Here is a 24,824-nt window from a genome sequence, read left to right as displayed (position 1 = left end):
ACAAAAACTGACAAACGCGAGTATAGGCGTAAGTTTAAGAGAGAAGTGTACGAAACACTCAAGTGGCTATGTGGATGTAGATCTAGGAACGCGCTTTTTTGTTTGCCCTGTTTATTGTTCAACAAAGAAAGAAGTGAATGGAATTCAGCTGGGTGCACAGACCTTGCTCATTTGAGTGCAAAAATAAATAAACATGAAAATTCTCATGCACACAAAAACGCGAGTATTGAATTCCCTACGGTAGTATTGTCTATAATTTCCAAGACGAAAATAATTAACATATGACACAGTAGAACTCTGCGGGCCCCGTGGTGTAGGGGTAGCGTGCCTGCCTCTTACCCGGAGGCCTCGGGTTCGATTCCCGGCCAGATCAGGGATTTTAACCTGGATCTGAGGGCTGGTTAGAGGTCCACTACAATTGAGGAGCTATCTGACGGTGAGATGGCGGTCAAAGAGCCAAGAATAACGGCCGAGGGGATTGTCGTGCTAACCGCACGACACCTCGTAATCTGCCGACCACCGGGCTGAGCAGCACTCGCTTGGTAGGTCATGGGGTTTGGTTTGGTTCTACACTAACACCCAGGTGAAGTTCGTGCTATTTAAAAACCAAGAATAGTGCTCGCATCCTTCAATATTCGCAGTGTAATAAAGTTATTGTGCATTTTACTTTAGTTCTACACTAACAAATTAGTCTCGTATAAAATTTATCCACGGTTACAGGGGTTCTACCAAAGTATTTGTGAAGAAGGAACCGTACAAGGAACTGTTAGGGAAATGATTTTTGTACCTATGTTACTTTTTTGCTGATTTGAGACATGAACAAAAATGTTGTTGTGAACACCCTAAAAATTTTGTCACGAGCCGCCACTGTGTACACACCATCGGCGGGTATTGTGCAATTCTCAGTGACTGGTTGAACCGCCACCAGAGTGCAGGCCTGGTAGGGTATGTAAGGGGTGTGAACAACGTCATGTGTTGAGTGGCCACTGTGGCTGGCTGGTGTGATACTGGCCCGAACACCTGCGATTGCCATTGTAAGCGGGCAGAGGACTGCTATATTATATCATTTCAGTGCTCAAGAAACTACAGAAATTTTGTCCCGAAATGTTTACGTACAATACACCGTTTTTTGTTGTTGTTTTTTTGGTTTTTTTTTTTAGTCGTAGCAACAGGTGTCATGATCCAAGCAGCAATCTCTCGTCGAGTTTTACTGTTCTTTCAGAAATGATGACACAGTGTATTTCAGGGTCGTGAAAATTAGATTCCTGCATATTTTGTGATCAAAACCGCGTTGTTAGGTGTCTCGTTCTTCTATGCTTAAGTATCTCTCCGAATTTTAGGTAGATGACAGCTGGAATCTGAGATCTTCAGTTAAGAAGGACGCCACTCTTGAGGGAGTATATTTGTCTTTTACTTTTCCCACTTTTCCTAAGTCTTTCTGGCTGAGTTTTCTCCGTACGTAATGGCCACATCAAAGAAAGTGGTCTCCAGTTTCTTATGACGTCCCTGCGATGGCTCTCTCTCTTTTGCTCAGGTCTGAAGGTCACCATGTACAGTCTTCTTCTGGTTTATGAGGAGTCCGTTTTCGGTACTCGGATGTTTGAAGGGCGCACAGACAGTCCATGGCTGTGTAAAAGATGTCTGCTTTTTAATGTGAAGTCAGCCAGAGAGATCCGTCTGCTGGACGTCGAAATTGACATGCAGGTGACCTGATTGGCTTCGAAATAACATGCGGCCGTTGAGCAGGTATTATTATTATTATTATTATTATTATTATTATTATTATTATTATTATTATTATTATTATTATTATTATTATGAAAATGAAATGGCGTATGGCTTTTAGTGCCGGGAGTGTCCGAGGACATGTTCGGCTCGCCAGGTGCAGGTCTTCTGATTTGACACCCATGGGTGACCTGCGCGTCGTGATGGTGATGAAATGATGATGAAAACGACACACCCAGCCCCCGTGTCAGCGAAATTAACCAATGATGGTTAAAATTCCCGACCCTGCCGGGAATCGAACCCGAAACCCCTGTGACCAAAGGCCGGCACGCTAACCATTTAGCCATGGAGCCGGACAATATTATTATTATTGGTAGTAAATCTCTTGTGCATGCAATGATCGCACCCGTACATTGACATGGAAAGTGCCTAATATTTAGTAGACTATACGTACTTTCGATATTTGTGGGTGTAAACTTCAAGACATTGGTATTGTGTGTTAGTGAAATCGCGTTTTTAGGTTACCTAGTTTCTTCATAGAAAATAACAGAGACTTGATGTCGGAAGCTGGAATCCAGCAGCTCTGAAACGTGGCCACAACACGCCAGTATTGAACAAAATGAGAAAACGAATTTGAGGCTTGATATCATTCAACAAATAATGGACGACATGTTAAAAGAGGAAGAGCAACTGAAAATCACCAGAGGCCTGTTCAGAGTATTCTTCCAATTCAGCAGAAAAAATGAAGTCGGAAATTCAGCAAGATTTGAAGAAATTGGAGGAAGCTCTACATGCCGGATCTACGCACAGAAAAGCTTGGAAAGCAACTAGAGCATTACTGCAAATTGATTTTCCCGTTCAAGAGAAGACAGAACAGTGCACCATAAACAGAAACGTAGAACAGGAGAATAATAAGAAGAAGAGGGGACAGTGGCAGAAGAAGACAGATGAAGATGAAGGTACTCAACCTGAACAAGTATCTGAAACTGTTAAAAGGAACGAGCAACGGAAACGTTTAACTATAAGAAGCCGCCCAGAAGCTATACTTATCAAACCAATGAAAGGCACGACTTTTGCAGATGTTGTGAAGGATATCCGCAGCAAGGTGAAACCGGAAGACAGTGCCGCTGGCATTAGATCGATCAGGAAAACTATATCTGGAGCGGTTTTTCTTGAATTTAATAAGGCCACGGAAAAGGAGAAACGAGAAAACTCACTTAGAGGTGCTCTTGGACATGATGGCGAAGTAAACGTTTTGACGCCTAGAACTACGTTGGAAATTCGGGATATGGACAGTGCCGCCACTATTTCCGACGTAGAGGAGGCCGCAAGACGAGACTTAGAAAATCCTAATCAAGAACTGAAGGTCTCAATTACAAATCCGAACAGCAGGGGACAAAAACTCGCCATTGTGGAGAGAGAAGATAGCGAGGCACGAAAGCTGTTAGAAATAGGCAAAATTAAAGTAGGCTGGCTGTACTGCAGAGTAAGACGGTGGGCCGTAGTTCCGCGGTGCTTTAGATTTCTGTCATATGGGCATCAAGCACGAAACTGCAAAGGATTGGACAGAAGTAAACTCTGCTTTAAGTGCGGGGAAGCTGGTCACAAGGCAGTAGGATGCAAAACGAATCCACGATGCATAACTTGCACAGATATGGACGTGGAAGGGTCAAAACGACATCATGCTCTTGGCTCAGGCAAGTGTATTGTGTTTCGTGAAGCACTAGAAAAGGCCAAAAAGCAACGGTGAATGGTACAAATCCTTCAAGCCAATATACACAGGAGTCTAACTGCCAGTGATCTATTGACGCAGATGACCTATGAGATAGGACCAGACATCTTGATTCTTAGCGAACAATATGAGGACAGAGATCACCCAGGTTGGTTTTCAGACAATTTGGAACAGCTGCGATATGGATACCAGACCTTGGAAAATATTCAGTTATAAATCAAGGATGCGGGGATGGGTTTGTTTGGGTCCAAGTTGGTAACGTAATTTTTGCCAGCTGTTATTTTACCCCGAATGAGGCTATTTTTGACTTCGAGACAAAACTAGATGGGCTTGAAGATACTCTGCAATGGATGAACACTAACCTAGTTGTTTCCGGTGATTTTAATGCTCAAGCAGTTGAATGGAACATGCCTCAAACAGATTCTAGAGGGCGGCGTACAATGGAGATGGCCGCCAGATTGGTATTCATGGTTTTAAGCGTTGGTAATGTGACAACCTTTCGGCGACCAGGATGTCAGGGAACTATACTAGATGTAACCTTTGCTTCTGAAGACATTGCGTCTAGGATAACTGAATGGCGAGTAATTGAAGAATATACTGGAAGCGATCATCAGTATATCACTTTTCGTGTACTTCAAGAGACTCCGCATGTAAGGCTTACCACGCGGAAGCCAGAAAGATGGAACATAGCCACTATAGATAGAGAAAAATTTCAAGAAGTAATACAGAATGGAATGGACTGGTCATGAATACAAATTGCTAGTAAATGCGTGGAACACACCACGAGACTCCTCCAGCAAGCATGTGACGCATCAATGACCAGAATCAAACAACGGAGAGGCAAGCGTCCAGCATATTGGTGGAATGAAGAAATTGCTGAGCTCAGGAAACAATGCCTGCGACTCATACGAAGGACACAACGATGAAGCTCTCTCAGTAGAGTATAAAACTATGAAGAAAAGACAGCGAAACACAATCACAAAGAGTAAAGACGACAAGTGGTGGGAAATCTAAGGAAGTAGATGAAAATCCATGGGGATTAGGGTATAAAATTGTTATGAAGAAATTCGGGATGCTACCAAGCCCTATCATGGATCCACGCACCATGGAAGAAATAGTACACACATTATTCCCTGATCATGCAGAGAGGATTGATGATAGAAATAGAAATAGAAATAGAAATATATTTATTTAAAGTTAATTACAAGTAGGACCAGAGGTCCCTTTGGCTGTAACTAACTGCCACTTTAACTTAAATGTATCACCTAACATACAAAATCTAATGAAAGAATACATAAAAAGCGTAAGATACATTTTCCTACTGAGGATATAAGAATAAGATTAAAAACTAAACATCTAGGAGGTTACAATAATACTTTAACATTTCATAAACATACACTATACTAACAAGGAACAGAAGACGAAACAGAAACCTAAGATTTTTAAAGCCGAGGATGAATTAAGAATAAGACTGAGCATCTAAAATGTATCTAGGGGATTATGATATTTCGTACTATTTAATTAATTTGGTGAAAATTCATTTACATGGCTTAATAAGTGGAAAGGTAGCGGTATTTAAGATATTTTTTCTGAGTTCCAACACTACTTTGCTGAATTTCATATAGTTTAAGATCGTTGTATAATTGAGAGGCAGTGACAATGAACGACTTACTGCACTTTACCGTACGATGCTGTGGAACCTGAAGGGTGTTAGCTGTAAACCTATTGTCCCGGTCGTGCACTTGACTCATCTGAACAAAGGACTTGGTCAAATATGAGGGAGCATTAGATTTTAAAATTCTCAGAAGTAAACAAGCAGCTGAGTATGATCGTCTATCCCTGAGTTTCAACCACTCTGCGGCTTTGTAGTAAGATGTTACGTGACAGTCTTTACGAATATTGAAGACGAATCGAACACAGGCATTCTGAATACGTTGGAGTTTGCTATTATATTTCTCAGAGATATCGCTGTAAATTACAGCGCCGTAATCTAAAATAGGAGGCCGAGAAAGAACTAGATGTTGTACCTTCTTTTACAACTGAAGAATTGATAACAGCAATTAATTCCCTTAGAAATAAGAAAGCCCCTGGACCAGATCAGCGGATGTACTGAAGGTGGCATTTTAATTATGTCTCCAACTGCTTGTATAATCAGTGTTTGAAAGCGGGAACTTTTAGTTTTCGTTGGAAGATAGATAGATTGGCTTTGATCAGTAAAGGAAACACCGGGGGTTACAGACCTCTTTGTATGCTGGACACTAACGGGAAAGGTTTAGAGAAGCTGCTACAGCCGATAATACTCTCAGCAGTTCGCGATTTATCTGACCAACAACATGGATTTCGCAATCAACGCTAGATGCGGTGAAGGAAGTGGTGAACACAGCAGAACGAGCTCATCACTGACGACATGTTAAAAATGCTTCCAACTCGGCAAGATGGAGTGATATTTTGGAAGCCCTACAAGAAACTTTCAAGCTACCAGAAAATCTGATGTACATACTGCGAGACTATTTGAAAGATCGTACATTGTTATACGACACGGAAGATGGTCAGAGCTGGTGCAGCGCAAGGCTCAATTCTCGGACCACACCTTTGGAATATCATGTATGATGGTTTGTTACGGCTGGAGATGCCAGAAGATGTGAAACTTGTGGCTGCCTTGATAGTAACCTATAACCTAGAGCTGGCTCAATTTAAACTGAATCAGATGATGCGACGGGTTAAAGAATGGATGATAAATCACAGGTTTGAACTCGCAGATCATAAAACGGAAATTGTTGTCCTGACGAGGAAAAGGATTAATACTGTTGTACCCATGCAGATTGGGCCGATAGTCATCGAAACAAGTAGGAGCACAAAATATCTTGGTGTAACGCTTGATACTAAGCTTACATATTGGGACCACATCCAACGGGTAACACATAAGGCAGCGAAAACCATGACCGCACTGAGTAGACTCGTGGGAAATATCAAGGGGCGGAAATCTAGTAAAAGACGGCTTCTCATATGACTGTCAAATCGATGCTTCTATACGGTTCGGAAATTTGGGCTGACTCGTTAAAAATTGTGAAGTATCGGACAAGAATTGCGGCTGTACAACGGAGAGCAGCTTTACGAATTGCATGTGCATATCGTACAGAATCAGAACCTGCTGCAGTAGCTCCTATTGACTTGTTGGCTTTCGAAAAACAAGAAATTTGGCTGACACTAGGAGAGTTAGGAACGAGACGGGCAAAGGCTTTGGCTCTTAGTCGCAGAATGCAACGATGACAAACGAGATGGGAAGATGATTCTAGAGGGAAATGGACGAAAAGACTAATGCGTTCTCTGAGTGTATGGGTTGGCCGAAATCACACAGTTCTTGACAGGGCATGGATACTTTCGGAAATATCTTGATTGACTAGGGCTGGCAACTTTCCGGAGTGCATATACTGCTGTCATATCGATGATGCATTACATACTTTATTTGCGTGTGTACATTGGTTAGCACAAAGAAGATGCTTAGAAGTTGTGCAGGGAGAAGGCACCGTGTCAGTAATGCTGATCAGGTGGCAGTCTACGTAGAAAATATTCTGCGTCAGAAGAAAAAGGACCTGGATGATTACGACAGACAGTAAAGCAGAAGAAGGAAGATGAAGCACGACATTCCGGGGCGGAGATAAACGTCGTGGGAAAAGGGAGTGTGGTTGCTAGTGGGAAAGGATCTCCACTCACTTGTTGAGTGCGGACCCTCACAAGCCATCGCACATCTGTCTCATGCTGTATTGCCAGGCTGAGCAGGACGTCCTCCTGAGTGTGGGGTTTGTAGATTACATCCACGGTAACCCCTGACTGGCGTCAGGGTCCCCGCTCAGTCCGGGCTCCTCACGTTCATGTGTGCTATCCGACCTCCCTTGGTCAACTCGTGTTATTTCCAGACCCCAAACATGTTACGTATGGAGTCTCGTGGCGTTTGGCTTTCTTTGGCGCTCCTTGTAATTGTTTTGCTTTCCTCTTAAAACAGTAACCATCACCATTTGCGCCGAACGCTGACGTGCTCTAGTGATCGGCATGTCGGAGTCTCCGGAAGTAGTAACAAGATCACTAGTACAAACAGATGGGAACAATAGCAGGAGGGTACTCGGGATGAGCAGTTACGAATGAACTTGATGGCTGAATCTGTGCGTATAAACCTGTTTCGATGGTGGAGTCATGTGAGGCCCACAAGTTGAATGTAGTCAGCCGTAGTAGAGGGAGATGAATGGGACCCTGCTTTGATTCAGTTTTTAATGATATGATGTAGGATGGCAGATGATTGCGGACTGAACGCTAAAAAGGATAACAGTCTGTATGCTGCAGCCAGCGACATGTTGTAGAACTCGTACGTGGTTGGTGCGACGTAAAACATTTCCTTGTTTTGATCCCTTACGAGTTGGAACCAGTGGTGATACGCTCCGCTCAAGGCTCTGCTTAATAGGTATACTATAAGGAGAGAAATTTAGGTAACTGTGTGAAATACTGGACTTTGCCTAGAGTCGAACCAAGGAACAGTCGTCTTGTTTTGGCAGGGGTGAAGCAGGGGCGGTGCGTGGTATTATTTCAATGTTGCACGACTCCCAATAATTTTACACTTCATTTGTCGTCTGTTGTTTTTGCTTAATGAATCTAACATACAGTATATTCTAAAATATGTTAAAATGAACCATCTATGATTGTTGGGTGTAGCAATGGTCAGCGCACGCACCTCGCTGCTCGTGTACGTCACAGCAGTATTACCAACATTTTGCAACAACGAAAAACAGCAAGACAAATTTTCAAATCAAGTGAGGTCAGAATAACTGTAATTATGTTCTACAATCAGCCTGTGTTTTAGTTGCGGGATAAGGAATGTAGTCTTGTTGTTGGCCGCCACTGCTGCGCAGATGACTGTCTTCATGACTGAATAGACTGGCTCATCAAACAGAGAGTGTAGTCGAAAGTACTTCTTATAACGCAAGTTGCGACTTTCCCGGTTGGTCGTTGAGCGCTTCATGCTAACCCGTAGAAGAAACGAGTGCGAAGCTGAATTGTCTTCTTTATTTTGCAGTTCATTTTCTGACTGAAATTCTTGGAAGTTTTCACAACGCTGAATTCAACGTGTAGAAGGGATTATAAAATGATTGTGGAAACTTGGATTTTGGTCTTGCAATCTCATTGTCCTATCACAAGGATAAGAGCTTGATGGGAAAATAATCAGAGTGAGTTGAACAGCTAATTGGATCATGTTATCAGTGTTTATTGTAAACAGCTCAGCTCATATCTGATGTCTGGAATGCTGCGGTACAATAGTGGACGCATTTTCATTCTCAAGCGGAGAAATCATTAAAAGTCAATGTTTATGCATTTAAAAATACAATTACAGTTTCTAGAATTGTGAGGGCCTCTCATCAGCAGTGTTCAGCAGTGTTCGGGAGCATGAGGACCTCTAGCACTGCTCCAAACACTCTCATCAGCAGTGTTCGGGAGCATGAGGACCTCTAGCACTGCTCCAAACACTCTCATCAGCAGTGTTCGGGAGCATGAGGACCTCTAGCACTGCTCCAAACACTCTCATCAGCAGTGTTCGGGAGCATGAGGACCTCTAGCACTGCTCCAAACACTCTCATCAGCAGTGTTCGGGAGCATGAGGACCTCTAGCACTGCTCCAAACACTCTCATCAGCAGTGTTCGGGAGCATGAGGACCTCTAGCACTGCTCCAAACACTCTCATCAGCAGTGTTCGGGAGCATGAGGACCTCTAGCGCTGCTCCAAACACTCTCATCAGCAGTGTTCGGGAGCATGAGGACCTCTAGCACTGCTCCAAACACTCTCATCAGCAGTGTTCGGGAGCATGAGGACCTCTAGCACTGCTCCAAACACTCTCATCAGCAGTGTTCGGGAGCATGAGGACCAAACACTCTCATCAGCAGTGTTCAGCAGTGTTCGGGAGCATGAGGACCTCTAGCACTGCTCCAAACACTCTCATCAGCAGTGTTCGGGAGCATGAGGACCTCTAGCACTGCTCCAAACACTCTCATCAGCAGTGTTCGGGAGCATGAGGACCTCTAGCACTGCTCCAAACACTCTCATCAGCAGTGTTCAGCAGTGTTCGGGAGCATGAGGACCTCTAGCACTGCTCCAAACACTCTCATCAGCAGTGTTCAGCAGTGTTCGGGAGCATGAGGACCTCTAGCACTGCTCCAAACACTCTCATCAGCAGTGTTCGGGAGCATGACGACCTCTAGCGCTGCTCCAAACACTCTCATCAGCAGTGTTCAGCAGTGTTCGGGAGCATGAGGACCTCTAGCACTGCTCCAAACACTCTCATCAGCAGTGTTCGGGAGCATGAGGACCTCTAGCACTGCTCCAAACACTCTCATCAGCAGTGTTCAGCAGCATGAGGACCTCTAGCACTGCTCCAAACACTCTCATCAGCAGTGTTCGGGAGCATGAGGACCTCTAGCACTGCTCCAAACACTCTCATCAGCAGTGTTCAGCAGTGTTCGGGAGCATGAGGACCTCTAGCACTGCTCCAAACTCTCTCATCAGCAGTGTTCGGGAGCATGAGGACCTCTAGCACTGCTCCAAAAACTCTCTTCAGCAGTGTTCGGGAGCATGAGGACCTCTAGCACTGCTCCAAACACTCTCATCAGCAGTGTTCGGGACCATGAGGACCTCTAGCACTGCTCCAAACTCTCTCATCAGCAGTGTTCAGCAGTGTTCGGGAGCATGAGGACCTCTAGCGCTGCTCCAAACACTCTCATCAGCAGTGTTCGGGACCATGAGGACCTCTAGCACTGCTCCAAACTCTCTCATCAGCAGTGTTCAGCAGTGTTCGGGAGCATGAGGACCTCTAGCACTGCTCCAAACTCTCTCATCAGCAGTGTTCGGGAGCATGAGGACCTCTAGCACTGCTCCAAACACTCTCATCAGCAGTGTTCGGGAGCATGAGGACCTCTAGCACTGCTCCAAACACTCTCATCAGCAGTGTTCGGGAGCATGAGGACCTCTAGCGCTGCTCCAAACACTCTCATCAGCAGTGTTCAGCAGTGTTCAGGAGCATGAGGACCTCTAGCGCTGCTCCAAACACTCTCATCAGCAGTGTTCGGGAGCATGACGACCTCTAGCACTGCTCCAAACACTCTCATCAGCAGTGTTCGGGAGCATGACGACCTCTAGCGCTGCTCCAAACACTCTCATCAGCAGTGTTCAGCAGTGTTCGGGAGCATGAGGACCTCTAGCACTGCTCCAAACACTCTCATCAGCAGTGTTCGGGAGCATGAGGACCTCTAGCACTGCTCCAAACACTCTCATCAGCAGTGTTCGGGAGCATGACGACCTCTAGCGCTGCTCCAAACACTCTCATCAGCAGTGTTCGGGAGCATGAGGACCTCTAGCACTGCTCCAAACACTCTCATCAGCAGTGTTCAGCAGTGTTCGGGAGCATGAGGACCTCTAGCACTGCTCCAAACACTCTCATCAGCAGTGTTCGGGAGCATGACGACCTCTAGCGCTGCTCCAAACACTCTCATCAGCAGTGTTCAGCAGTGTTCGGGAGCATGAGGACCTCTAGCGCTGCTCCAAACACTCTCATCAGCAGTGTTCAGCAGTGTTCGGGAGCATGAGGACCTCTAGCACTGCTCCAAACACTCTCATCAGCAGTGTTCGGGAGCATGAGGACCTCTAGCACTGCTCCAAACACTCTCATCAGCAGTGTTCGGGAGCATGACGACCTCTAGCGCTGCTCCAAACACTCTCATCAGCAGTGTTCGGGAGCATGAGGACCTCTAGCACTGCTCCAAACACTCTCATCAGCAGTGTTCGGGAGCATGAGGACCTCTAGCACTGCTCCAAACTCTCTCATCAGCAGTGTTCGGGAGCATGAGGACCTCTAGCACTGCTCCAAACACTCTCATCAGCAGTGTTCGGGAGCATGAGGACCTCTAGCGCTGCTCCAAACACTCTCATCAGCAGTGTTCGGGAGCATGAGGACCTCTAGCGCTGCTCCAAACACTCTCATCAGCAGTGTTCGGGAGCATGAGGACCTCTAGCGCTGCTCCAAACACAACATAATGCTATTGTGTTTAATTTCCTATCGTAGGTTGGTAGCACCCAACTGGAGGTGAACGCGTCACCAGGCTGTCGAACAGTTGACACAGGATGTGAGTCCTACTCTGCCACTGTCACACGATCGCCATGGACATCTTCTTTCGCATTTTAGTAGTCAGCGACTTTAAAGTTGTTAGGTTGCTTATACTGCGAGTAGTTCAGTCTTATTTACCAGTCCAGGGTTAACAAAGCATAATTTGTGAAGTGAAAGGTATTTTCATTCTTGGCAAGAAAATGGATGGCAATGTGACATGGTCTACAGTTAAGGTTATTCACGTCTGCTCGTAAAGTAACATTCAAGCTTGAAGATCTCATGGATCTGGCGAGTATAGCATCACATGATCGCAAAGATGACTTAGTAGCAAAGAGTACAAGAACGGAGCAATAACAATTGTGATACGTGGCAGATAGATCTTATAGCCAGAACGGGATAGGAAGAGTTCTCCGTGAAAACAGGTGAAACAGAAAAGCAAGAGAAAAAAAGGAGACATCTGGGCTCCATTAAAGACTGACAGTAAGAACGCAGACCTCTACAAAAATAAAGAAACTCAAAGAATGTCTGATAGGAGAGGAGAGTTAATGAGCAGCCCCAACACTTGCTTGGTGTTGACCATCTTCAGGGCTGGCGACAGAATGCACGGCCAACCCGCTCGGTCTTCGCTACGGCGTGAACAAGTGTTGTATAAATAACAGAAAGTCCATCTCTAGAAAAACATTTTCAAACTGTAACTGCTTGAAAACCTGGCTGTTGAGGATTATCGGTCCCAGTCTCAAAGATGGTATTTACAGAGTTCGGACCACGAGAGAGTATTACGCTCAGATCGCCAGCTGAAAGAATCTGTCTGACTTGGTTGGTGGACGTTCAACTACTCAGAGTCAGACAGGTACATCGAGAAGCATGTCCAGAGCTCTGTGACAGCCACTTAGTCGAGTAGTTCGTCTCCTTTCTCCCAAGTCTTCTCAGGCCAAAGTTTGCAACATCTTAGCAACAATACTTTGTACGAAATCACCCAGAACAAATCGTGCCACTTTCTTTTCCGTCTTTTCGAATTCTCGGGTGGGTCCCATGCACTCTAACTGCGGTCTTGCCAGACCTAAATACTCTGTAAGCTTTACTTACAACCTCGTTGCCCCAACGAAGGTACTATCACCCCATCAACACAATAATTACAACTGAGAGGATCCCATTCTCCGCTCTCTGGTGTGTCCAGGACGGCGGACCTGGCGGTGGCGAGGAAAGTGAATCCAGCCTCCGAACCATCCGAATTAACCAATCAAGGTTAAAATCCCCGGCATGTCGGGAATTGAACCGGAGACCCCCTGGACCAAACGCCAACCATAGAGCCGGATTTCACTCCTATCATTTATATAAGAAAAGATAAAGGTCCTGAGAGACCTCCTTATTAATAATTACAGGTCAAATAACACTTCACCTACTATAATTCTCTGAGTTCTATTTTTCTAGAAATGTGGCCACCCACTCAACCACTCCTTTGTCTACTCCAATTGCACTCATTTTTGCCCGTAGTCTCCCATGATCTACCCTATCAAAAGCCTTCGATAGGTCAATAGCGATACAGTCCATTTCATCTTCTCTACCTGCTATATCTTGCTGAAATCCTACAAGTTCAGCTCCACTGTAATAACCTTTCCTAAACACGAACTGCCTTTTATTAAACCAGTTGCTAATTTCAGGAACTTGTCAAATATAATTATAAACAATGTTTTCCAAGAGCTTACAGACTACACATGTCAAGCTGACTGATCTGTAATTTTCTGCTTTATGTTTATCACTATTTTCCTTGGGAACTATCTGAGCTCACCATTGAAATGAAACGTTGTATGGCTTTTAGTGCCGCGATATCCCAGGACGGCTTCGGCTCGCCAGATGCAGGTCTTTCTATCTGACACCCGTAGGCGACCTGCGCGTCGTGATGAGGATGAAATGATGATGCAGACAACACATACACCCAGCCCCCGTGCCATTGGAATTAACCAATTAAGGTTAAAATCCCCGACCCGGCCGGGAATCGAACCCGGGACCCACTGAACCGAACGCCTCAACGCTGACCATTCAGCCAATGAGTCGGACTCATGTCCTATTACAATATCTGGTATATATATAAAATTATTTAATTCTATTTCTATCTTTACAATATTTCTACAGTTTAATAGTTGTATGTCATATCTACTTGCCTTTATGAGATTCATTGATTGCTGCAGCAACGTGTTCCAGATATGTCCATTGGTGGATAAGATGCTTGTTGTTTCAAGGAGCCTGTGGCCCCACCGAAACGTTTTCCGATTATAAAGTGGCCGTATTACGGTTGTTGTTGTTGTTGTTGTTGTTATGTTAGAAAGCACGTCGCACTAACACTTGCATCAACTTCAACGAGCGAGTTCAGTTCGTGTGGATGCTGGTCGCACGTGAGGGAACAAAGTACAAAGTCCAGAACAGACTCACACGTTGTAGCGCCGATTAGAATCAAGAAAAAGGCGCTCTCTTGGGTTACTATTGAGCAGACAGTGATAGTGGGATAGGATTGGGAAGCAAGGTGAACATGGGAAACCGTGGAAAACCGTCTTCGGCGCTGCTACCATCTCCCCAGTGCACGCAAATCGAGCTGCTTTGTGTCTTTTCCACTTAATGAAGTAATCCGGGTCTTACCAGAGACTTTAACCATGTGCAGAGATTTGTGCCAATCTCGTCTATGTGATTACCCCAATGACGGTCAACACCCAGCTGCTGTCCAACTCACAAAATTGTGGACGTCTTTTTGCAGTCAAAACTAACGCCATGCTTACTTGACCTCCTCCTCTCTTCCCTGAATGCACCCCCTACCAGTCAGTATCCCCACCTATACATTGTTGGTACCAACTACTCCCTTTCCTTTTCTAGTTTCCTCAACACCTACCATAACCAAATTGCTCGATAACAGTCTACTCAGGTTCCTGTAATCGATTGAAGACAGCTCAGTGAAGTACGGTATGTCAGGTGTTACGGTAGGCGAGCAACTGTCACCGTTACAACTTCGTGTAAAAAGCGGAATATTATTTTCTCGAACCTAGAAACGAAACAGAGTGAAAGCTAAGCAATAGGACTATTGAATGTCACAAACAAACACAGTATTTGTTGCACTAAATGGATCACAAAAGCGAGAGAGGTGTGTGGATACTGACCGACTCAGATCGGGCGCAGCTGTGAGCTCGCATCTGGGAGATAGTGGCTTCGAAGCCCTCTGTCGGCAGCCCGTAGTTTCCCATTTTCACACCAGGCAAATCCTGGGGCTGTACTTTAATTAAGGCCCCAGCCGTTTCCTTCCCATTTCTAGGCCTTTCCTGTCCCATCGTCGCCGTAAGACCTATCTATGACGGTGAGATGTAAAGCAAATAGCAGAGGCTTCCAGGTTCTATTCCCGGCCGACTCTCGGATTTTAATCGCGTTTGATTAATTTTTCTCCCTCAGGGACTAGCTGTTTGTGTTTCTGTCAACAGAGAACACAGCATAGTAGCAACACGCTCAGGGACTAGGTGTTTGTGTTTCTGTCAACAGAGAACACAGCATAGTAGCAACACACTCGGGGACTAGGTGTTTGTGTTTCTGTCAACAGAGAACAAGCATAGTAGCAACACGCTCAGGGACTAGGTGTTTGTGTTTCTGTCAACAGAGAACACAGCATAGTAGCAACACGCTCAGGGACTAGGTGTTTGTGTTTCTGTCAACAGAGAACAAGCATAGTAGCAACACACTCGGGGACTAGGTGTTTGTGTTTCTGTCAACACTCTCCTCTTTATATTCAGAGAACACAGCATAGTAGCAACACGCTCGGGGACTAGGTGTTTGTGTTTCTGTCAACAGAGAACACAGCATAGTAGCAACACACTCGGGGACTAGGTGTTTGTGTTTCTGTCAACAATCTCCTCTTTATATTCAGAGAACACAGCATAGTAGCAACACGCTCGGGGACTAGGTGTTTGTGTTTCTCTCAACAGAGAACACAGCATAGTAGCAACACACTCGGGGACTAGGTGTTTGTGTTTCTGTCAACAGAGAACACAGCATAGTAGCAACACGCTTGGGGACTAGGTGTTTGTGTTTCTCTCAACAGAGAACACAGCATAGTAGCAACACACTCGGGGACTAGGTGTTTGTGTTTCTCTCAACAGAGAACACAGCATAGTAGCAACACACTCGGGGACTAGGTGTTTGTGTTTCTCTCAACAGAGAACACAGCGTAGCAACACGCTCGGGGACTAGGTGTTTGTGTGAACAGAGCACATTACGAAACACGCAGTAGTTGGGAAGGGCACGCCGGTGTGTATCACACCTTGAACTGCCGAGCAATGCACTTCTTTTTGAGAATGTGTACGGAAGACATAACTGAAAGTTTGAACCGTCTTGTCTGACACCGAGCTGGCTGTGCGGTTAAGGGCGCGCAGCTCTGAGGTTGCATTCGGGAGATAGTGGGTTCGAAGCCTACTCTCGGCAGCCCTGAAGATGTTTTTACGTGGTAATGCTGAGGCTGTACCTTAACTAAGGGTACTGCCCTTTCCTACCCCACCGACGCCATAAGAGCTATCTGTGACTGCGCGACGTAAAGCACTTTGTACAATTTAAACAAAGATGTTTACCTAAGAGCCCCTTTAGTCGGCTCTTACGACAGGCGGGGGATTCTACCGCTCGAAGGTTGCTGAGATGTTATAGCTATATTGCTACTTCCATTGTGTGGTCAGAACACGGCACTCATAGTTCATTCACTCATTTAATTTCAACATTTGGGGATTCTTTTTTTAAAACGGCGCATTCCTATTTTTCGTAAGAGTTATGTACTCGCTTATTTATATATCCGACACACTTAAACCGAAAAAAGTCTTCATGACGTGTCCGAATATTTCTGTCACTTGCAACGGAATGATATTTGAAACTCATTCGATTATTTTATTAAATTATTTAATAATGTTAATACTTTACGTCCATTAACTACGTTTGGTTTTTGGAGACGCCGAGGTGCCGGAAGTTTGTCCCGACACGACGCCACACGCGAAGGTAACAGGACACGGCTTTGTGCAGCTCCAATGGAGGTGAGTCGCATGTACCAGCCCTCGTGCTATTCTTAAATTTCTGGCAGTACGGGCAATCGAACCTGGGCCTCCCAGGACGGAATCTAATAACACTATCCGTTACGCTACGGAGGCTCCATGGCTAAATGGTCACAGGGTGTCGGGTTCGATTCCCGGAAAGGTCGAGAATGTAAACCATCATTGGTTAATTTCTCTGGCACGGGGGCTGGGTGTATGTGTCGTCTTCATCCTCATCACGACCCGCAGGTCGCTTACGGGCGTCAAATCAAAAGATCTGCACCTGGCGAGCCGAACTTGTCCTCGGACACTCCCGGCACTAAAACCCATACGCCATTTCATTTCAACGAGTGTTATTGGTATATTTTGTGCTGCATGACGGGTTCTAAAAAGCACACGCTAATTGTTTAAAGATAATGAAGAAATCTTTCTTTCTTAATTCGTTTACCCTCTCCCTCGGTTCCAGGTCTCACGTGCTATGCTGAACAGGGGCCTTCTTGCTGGATGAGAAGATCGGAAGGGATAGACAAAGAAGGTAGAAGGAAGCGGCCGTGGCCTTCATGAAATGGGCCCAAACTGTCAATTTTCAATTTATCTTTTATTTTATAGTAGAAGTCATTGACAATATATTCCCAAAGTTTCAAGGACGAAATCGCATCCGAACTGCCTGAAAAATAATAATTAAATGTGTGACGCGACCTTTACTTCAATACTAGCTCGGTGAAGAACGATTCCATGGATTTTGTTCCAGCAAACTTGCACGGGATACATCTAGAAGGCTGTGATACATACTCTTCATCTATGAATGTTCCGCATGCCGCATCTTAGAAACAGCTGCTTTGTTTATGAAGAAGCAATAAATTCTGCTACTGACGGAGATTTACACAAGTGTTCGATTCTTTCATCATTCAATAATGCTATGGTCACAAAGAGTGTATAAACTGGTGAACGCAAGGCACGAGAAACAAACCAGGAATGAAGTTAACTGTATGGGATGCATATTTTCACATGGTGTAAACAGATGAACAACCCATATGTAAACTGTGCCACATTAGCTGCTGTCCCCTACGTCCACAAGCAGATGTATCCTAGATGTTGTCAAGCCCACTTAAAGGTTTCTGGCGATCCTGAACTCCTCAACAAGTGTGTTTTTGGCAAAAACCCAAATCCAAATTAATCTCTAAATTGACTCGTAAGGAAACGATGCCCTAAAACCACACTTTCATCTGCTACAGTTGTCAGAATTGCAACGTATGGTACAGTTCTTGCATTTTATGGCGAGAACTTACTGAGGATGAAGGTATTAGACAGAATGTGCTTTAAGGTAGGAATTTTCACTCAAGACATCTTTAAAAAATATATTTACAGCTCCTCTCTGCAGCTGAAAAGTCAGTTGAAGACCTGGTAAAGCAAAGAAGGCAGAAAACAAGAAACCAAAAGAAAAGTCTTGAAGGAAATGAGGACACTCAGTACAGTACTGGAGCCTTTTAATAAACAGAATTGCAAGGAAAAAGTAAGTTAAACTTTAAAGTGCATTTTCTCAGAATCACCATTTCCGTTATTAAAGTACACCTTTCTCAGAAACTGTGAAGGATAGAGCCATGATTTTTGGCATCCCCATTGCTGTGTGTATAATACACAGAGCCAAATTTTAATATCATTCCTGTACGCCGAGATATGCAAGAAATAATATAGATTTTTATGGATGTTTTTCTGTTTACAAAATAATTAACATAAAATTAATTAAATATCATTGTATTTAAAAAGCTTCTGCGGAGTTGTTTCTATATATATTGAGGTTACACTGTACAATTTTCCTGACAATTTGTTGAAAAGTGTATAAGAAAATGGTACCTTTGTTGAACACGGGGTCATAAAATTGTAAATTGCAAAACACTTCAATTTAATTTTGCTTTAGTTATGAAAAATAGTGAAGAGATGCATTTAACAATTCTTAACCTCTGTACTAAATTTCAGTTATGTACCTTACAAATTGTGGATTTGGTGAATGATTACATTTGCACATGTATTCCATGCACGTCCCCCCTGGCCTTAAGTTATGTAGCATCGCGGCATTTGCCTGGAGGAGAAGTGGGAAACCACGGAAAACCACTTCGAGGATGGCTGAGTGGACCCTGTTCCAGCTCTCGTACCACATTTCAAATTTCGTGGCAGAGCCGGGAATAGAACCCGGGGCTCCGGGGTGGCAGCTAATCACGCTTAGAACTACACCACAGAGGCGGGCCAACGGAGAAATCGATAGGGGATTAATTCAAACCGTTGTGTTCAGTATTTAATTTATGGACGCTTAGAAATTCCTAATACCCCTGTGGATGGGGGCGGTAGAATAACACCCACGGTATCCCCTGCCTGTCGTAAGAAGCGACTAAAAGGGGCTTCAGGGGCTCTGAACTTTGGAGCGTGGGTTGGCGACCACGGGGCCCTCAGCTGAGTCCTGTCATTGCTTCCACTTACTTGTGCCAGGCTCCTCACTTTCATCTATCCTATCCGACCTCCCTTGGTCAACTCTTGTTCTTTTCCGACCCCGACGCTATTAGGTTTGCGAGGGCTAGGGAGTCTTTCATTTTCACGCCCTTCGTGGCCCTTGTCTTCCTTTGGCCGATATCTTCATTTTTCGAAGTGTCGGACCCCTTCCATTTTTTCTCTCTGATTAGTGTTATATAGAGGATGGTTGCCTAGTTGTACTTCCTCTTAAAACAATAATCACCACCACCACCACTTAGAAATTCCTAAACTAACAGGTGATTAAATTCTTAGAATTTTCAGAAGTCTATTACAGGCCTTACCTTACAATTAGACCGCAAAGATAGCTGAAATCTGGAGAAAAAAGTAGTGCAGAGGAAAGAGAATTTAAGATGTTAGTTTTTTGGTTGTTAAGTATTCCGAGATCAGAGAACGTAAATAAAAGATTGAGCTAAAATAGAAGTACGCGATAAACGTTGTAGCACTACTCTTGTCTTGTGAACGGAACATAGTGAACCGATGGTTCTCAGCCGAGTATTTCCTTTTTCACATTTACGAGTGGAGTTCTTGATGGAAGGAAAACAAACATGGGAACTGTCCTCCATCTTGGTGTTAGTTCCTTTTGCCATTACAGTCGTGATTGTTGTCCAATCAAAACAGGCACCACATTACGATATGAAAATAGTCACTAGTTGCTAGTTGCTTTACGTCACACCGACACGGATAGGTCTTACCAGTGGCGCCCCTAAAACTAGGAACTATATTACTGAGTTTTAAGTGCCGGTATATATTTAAAATATTCTTGTAGGATTATTAACTAACGAAACGATTAACGACTGTAACTACTGTCTCCTTGCACTTGACTCATGTTGGCCATACTCACTGGAGAGCGCGATGTGTGTCTCGTGAGGTGACTGTGTTATATGTAGGCGCAGTGTCATGTTTGCACTTCGTACAGTATGATTACCATCGAACATATTACAGAACTAACGTTTTCTTCTCTTTCTATCGAGAAGAAAGTCGAACTGAAGGAGTGTTTTAGGCCGACACCAGACTTCTCGTTGAAGAAACCGGTGACCAAGAAAAATGAAAATAGGGCTTTCCAAAGACAAATTAATTGTCCTGACGTATATAACAAGAACCCACGGATATGTCAGAAACATTTTACTGCCTGCTATTCTCCTGTTCTAGGAAAGGAGATAAATGGATCACAACAGGGGTGATATCAATAGTACCATGGAGTTTGAAATGTATGTTCAGTCTTCAGCCCTAAGGCTGGTTGGATCCTCAACAGCTCTGGCATCAGCTGTCATAGATGGCCTAGGCATCACTGAAGAGGCGTACTAGGGAAATGAGGTGTGAAGTAGTTTCCCGTTGCTTTCCTCAGCGAGCCAGAAGTTACTATTACATATCAGTCTGCGAAACCCACTGAAATGCATCCACCAACCGACCCTATGAGCAACATTTTCACATCATTCATAGCAGCGACTGGCTGCATTACTAGCATCGCTCATACCTCAGTCACTTTGATATTGTCTAAGCCAAGGATAAGACAGAGACAAATCAATGAATGTAACAAAATCGCTCTAGCCCAGTGCACTGTAAACACTAGGTTCTGCCAGTAAAGGTATATAATGATCATGATAATGATGATAATAATAATACTAATAATGAAAATGACTGCATATGCATTGCACCGTATAGTGTTCGAACTGTGTATCTTGATAACATGGTTTGAATAACTTCAGATATTTGTGGAATTATGAAACTAAGGCGTTCTCCGAAGACCTTAAAAAGTAGTTAGTGGGACGTAAAACAAATAGCATTATTATTATTATTAAACTAAGCCCCCCCCCCCCCCACTGCTGATATCCACGAGCCGTCACTGGCTCTTATGCCGACGATGGGACAGGGAAGGGCTAGGAGTAGGAAGGAAGCGGCCGTGACCTTAATTAAGGTACAGCCCCAGCATTTGCCTGGTGTAAAAATATCATTTTCAGGGCTGCCGACAGTGGGGTTACTGGCGACTGCAGCTAACCCGTCAGTGTGTTGAATGTTATTCTCGCTTCGATAAGATAAAGAGATATCGCTCCCGTTCACCTCCTACAGACAAAAGTAAACCGACTGCGCACCACGTTCCAGGGCGGTCAGCTTGCATTCGGGAGATAGTGAATTCAAATCGCACTGTCGGTAGCCCTCAAGATGGTCTTCCGTGGTTTCCCACCTTCACACTTTAATCAACGCCACGGAAGTTCACTCCTACTCCTAGCCATGTTCTGTCGTCGTACTTCTTTACTTCCTACAAGAAAGAGACTTTACTTGTAGGTGCTAGTGTTGACTCACGAAAGTAATATGTTGTAGCTTGTCTTGCTGGAACAAATCAGGTCCAGCCATCGTTATGGTCTTTTGGTAGAAAACAGGAGGAAACTGAGGTTCAGTTTGTCTTAGAAAAGCGCGAGAAGTGCAGTCCAGTCAAGGAAAACAAGTCCTACACGTCGTTTAGCCATCCTAGTCTGTGTGTGCTTGCCATATGTAATGCTAACATTTTAATAGTTTTATCTCCTCTCTTCTGTTGCATCACATTTATCTTGCTTTCTTCCACGCTGTTTCAAAATCCTCAGCCGTTCTTGGACTCAGTTTGATCAAAAAGTGGACTGTGTCAGGTTCAAAAGAATTCAACAATAGCTTTCGACACTGATACACATGTACCTTCACATTATTCTGCTCCCAACACGTAAGTTTCGGGGTACGTTGAACAGACAAGCAGGACCGCCACAACACCAACAGCTCACGGCACATCCAGGTAATTTTCAGGTGCTCCGCTTGAGAACTGAGTTTCTTCAAGGCAACAAACAGTTATTGTATCTAGAAAGTTGATAAATTAATTGTTTTATAAATTGCCGCACGTCGCATGCACACAGATAGCAAACAACCGTGGCTGCCGACAGTGGGGTTCGAACCCAAGCCACGCAGCCACTCACTATACCGTGTGAGTAGAAGCTGACTGGATTGATGGCCCTTGTTTTTTTTTTTTTTTTTTACGTCGCACCGACCCAGATAGGTCTTATGGCGACGGTGGGACAGGGAAGGGCTAGGAGTGGGAAGGAAGCGGCCGTGGCCTTAGGCCCTTGTTGAGCCACTAGCATCACTACAAGCAAAGTTCGGAGTTCAAACTTGTTCACAGATATCACTGTTTCAGCGGGGTTGTTCCCCATCAGCTGTTTAACAAGCCGTAGTGGCCTACACTGACAGAATAAAGGTGAATGTAACTTACCGACTGTCCGTGCTGCTGCGTCGCACAACACTGGCCAAGAGCACAGATAACGGGACTGCTCTTATCGGGCCCAAACCAGGACCTTTGTCCTCTTGTCTCAACTTTGTCCACCGAACTGATGATCACCCCGGCCGGAAGGAGACTCAACAGGGCGCCTTCTCCCGGTTCGTTGTCGCCTCTTGACACTCCATACACTCTTACAACAAGAGAGCGTTAGGTAACGGCGGGTCATTTCTCTTTTATATTAATGTTATTACGATTTTAAGTAATAATAAAGGGTGCATTATATAAGCAGTAGGAGTACGAACGTTTGGGTGTTGGCAAAACCTGTCCTAAAGAAAGTATTACCGATATTGAAACAACTCGAATATACATGTCTGCCATGCTCCTTTAGAATTTCTCTTGTTACTGTAGCTCCTCGGCATGCTCACGAGTTGTTCTTTGTGTCATATTTTTAAATAATAAAGTTATTGGTTTTTACGTCCCACTAACTACTTTTACGGTTTTCAGAGACGCCGAGGTGCCCGGAATTTAGTCACGCACGAGTTCTTTAACGTGCGAGTAATTTTATCGACACGAGGCTTACGTATTTCAGCAGCTTCAAATACCACAGGACTGAGCCAGGGTCGAACCTGCCAAGTTGCGGTCAGAAGGCCAGCGCCTCAACGTCTGAGCCACTCAGCCCGACATTTTTAGACAGATGTTTATGTCAGACAAAGGAGCTGGTGTTGTTGATACAGTACCGAGTGTGTACCGCTACCATCACAAGGCTACAAGAACAATTACCTGGCTTCTAGATTTAATAACACTTGTCATGGCCTGGGCAATACATTTTTTGAGACTCACACCGGAGAAGTTTGGAAATTTCCTGCTGGTGGTGGTGGTGATTATTGTTTTGAGAGGAGGTACAACTAGGCCACCATCCTCTATATACCACTAATTAAAAGGGATCCGACACTTCGAAAAATGAAGCTATGGGCCAAAGAAAGACAAGAGTGCTCTAATATCGTCCGGAAAGGAACAAGAGTTGACCAAGGGAGATCGGACAGGATAGATGAGACTGGGGGATCTGCCACAAGCAAGTGGAAGCAATGCCAGGACTCAGCTAAGGGTCACCAACCCATGTTTCCAACTTAAGAGCCCCTGGGGGCAGGTGTCATTCTAGCGCCCGCGCCCACTTTCTAATGCCATAGTGTTCATATTTGTGCGACCGTGCCACTCAGTCCGCCATCACTAAAGAGGAGAAGTGGTGTAGTTTCCCATTGCTTTCCTCGCCGAGGCAGAAGCTGTCCGCCAAGTCCACTGAAGTGTACGCCCTAATATTTCCGTACCATTCATAACAGTGACCTCACTCATACCGACAAAGAAGTGCTGGCTGATTGTACAGTACTGTAGCTCTCCTTACGCGTCCTCACGTAGACAACAAGAAGCACATTGGATGAGACGAGCAATGTTCAGTGTCCCACATAACATTGTCGGAAGCATCAAAGACAGCACACTCCACTAGAAATGGATTTATGTTATTGAATATGGACGCACTGAACTGACTCTCGAGTAAAACTCCGTCACTAAAACTTGCCCAATTTCTTGCACCGCTGAAAAACTCTAGACCCAAAAGTTCAACAAGCTCACCTGTTTGTGTTAGAACGTGCCTCATACCTCCCATCGAGGCGAGCCAACCGTCCTGCCATTCTTAAATTTCTGGCAGTACCGTGAATCGAACCGGCCCCCTGACGGCCGACTTTGAACAAGTTTTATTCTATACGTTAGGTTCATGTTACGTAGTTCACGTAAGACAATCACAGTGGGTGAATACAATCGGATAAACTGTATATAAATGTCATACTCGAGACGCTGAATTCACTCCAACAATCCTGCGCTGTGCTGGACATTGTGTGGTCTTTGCGAATCTGAGAATTAAATGCAGACTGAGTGGTACGAACGATGGCCGTTAATCCAATACTAAATGCAACAGCAGAATTGTCAATGTCTTTTTGGGAATGAGCATGTTTGTAAGATGCGAAGCGTATAATTTTGCGACGAATCAATATGGGAAGCTAAGGGATGCGTTAGTGGCTTATGTTGGATCATTCATGTCTATTTACCCCTAGGCACTTCGAGAATGTTCCCTGTGGAACAGGCCAATGAAAGTAACAAGTTTGTTCCAGACAATACCAGAAGAAATAAACACTACGTCTCGCCAGCAAAGGCATATTCCTTCCCAACAGCAGCAAGGGTTTTGTTCTTAAAACAGCAAGTAGGACGTTCAAGGGTACCAGGGATGTCTGAGAAGGATTAATAAAAGCAGTAGGCGAGACGTTTCCGAGTCCAATGTGTTAAGAGAAGAGTACGTTGAAAGGAGAACGCTACTGAACTCGACAATGCCTGAAGAGAGAGATCAGTCACTGATACGTAAACTAGAT

The 24,824-nt window shown here is 44.6% G+C and overlaps 1 protein-coding gene across 3 annotated transcripts in view; it reads right to left on the bottom strand.

Annotated features, from left to right (window-relative positions):
- Positions 1–24,824, bottom strand: part of LOC136880975 (protein croquemort) — a 340,578-nt gene that overhangs the window by 144,017 nt on the left and 171,737 nt on the right. Inside the window, exon 1 of one of the 3 annotated variants that reach the window (XM_068229276.1) lies at positions 22,402–22,445. The exons of the other annotated variants lie outside the window; for them this stretch is intronic. The gene's annotated coding sequence lies outside the window, so the exon portion shown is untranslated. Of the gene's footprint in view, positions 1–22,401; positions 22,446–24,824 lie in introns of those variants that run through there. 3 annotated transcript variants of the gene reach the window in all.

This window comes from Anabrus simplex, chromosome 9 (genome assembly GCF_040414725.1).
Source record: "Anabrus simplex isolate iqAnaSimp1 chromosome 9, ASM4041472v1, whole genome shotgun sequence".
NCBI lineage: Eukaryota > Metazoa > Arthropoda > Insecta > Orthoptera > Tettigoniidae > Anabrus > Anabrus simplex.
The sequence above is the reverse complement of the archived record's forward strand: the minus strand, read 5'-3'. Positions and strand labels throughout refer to the sequence as shown.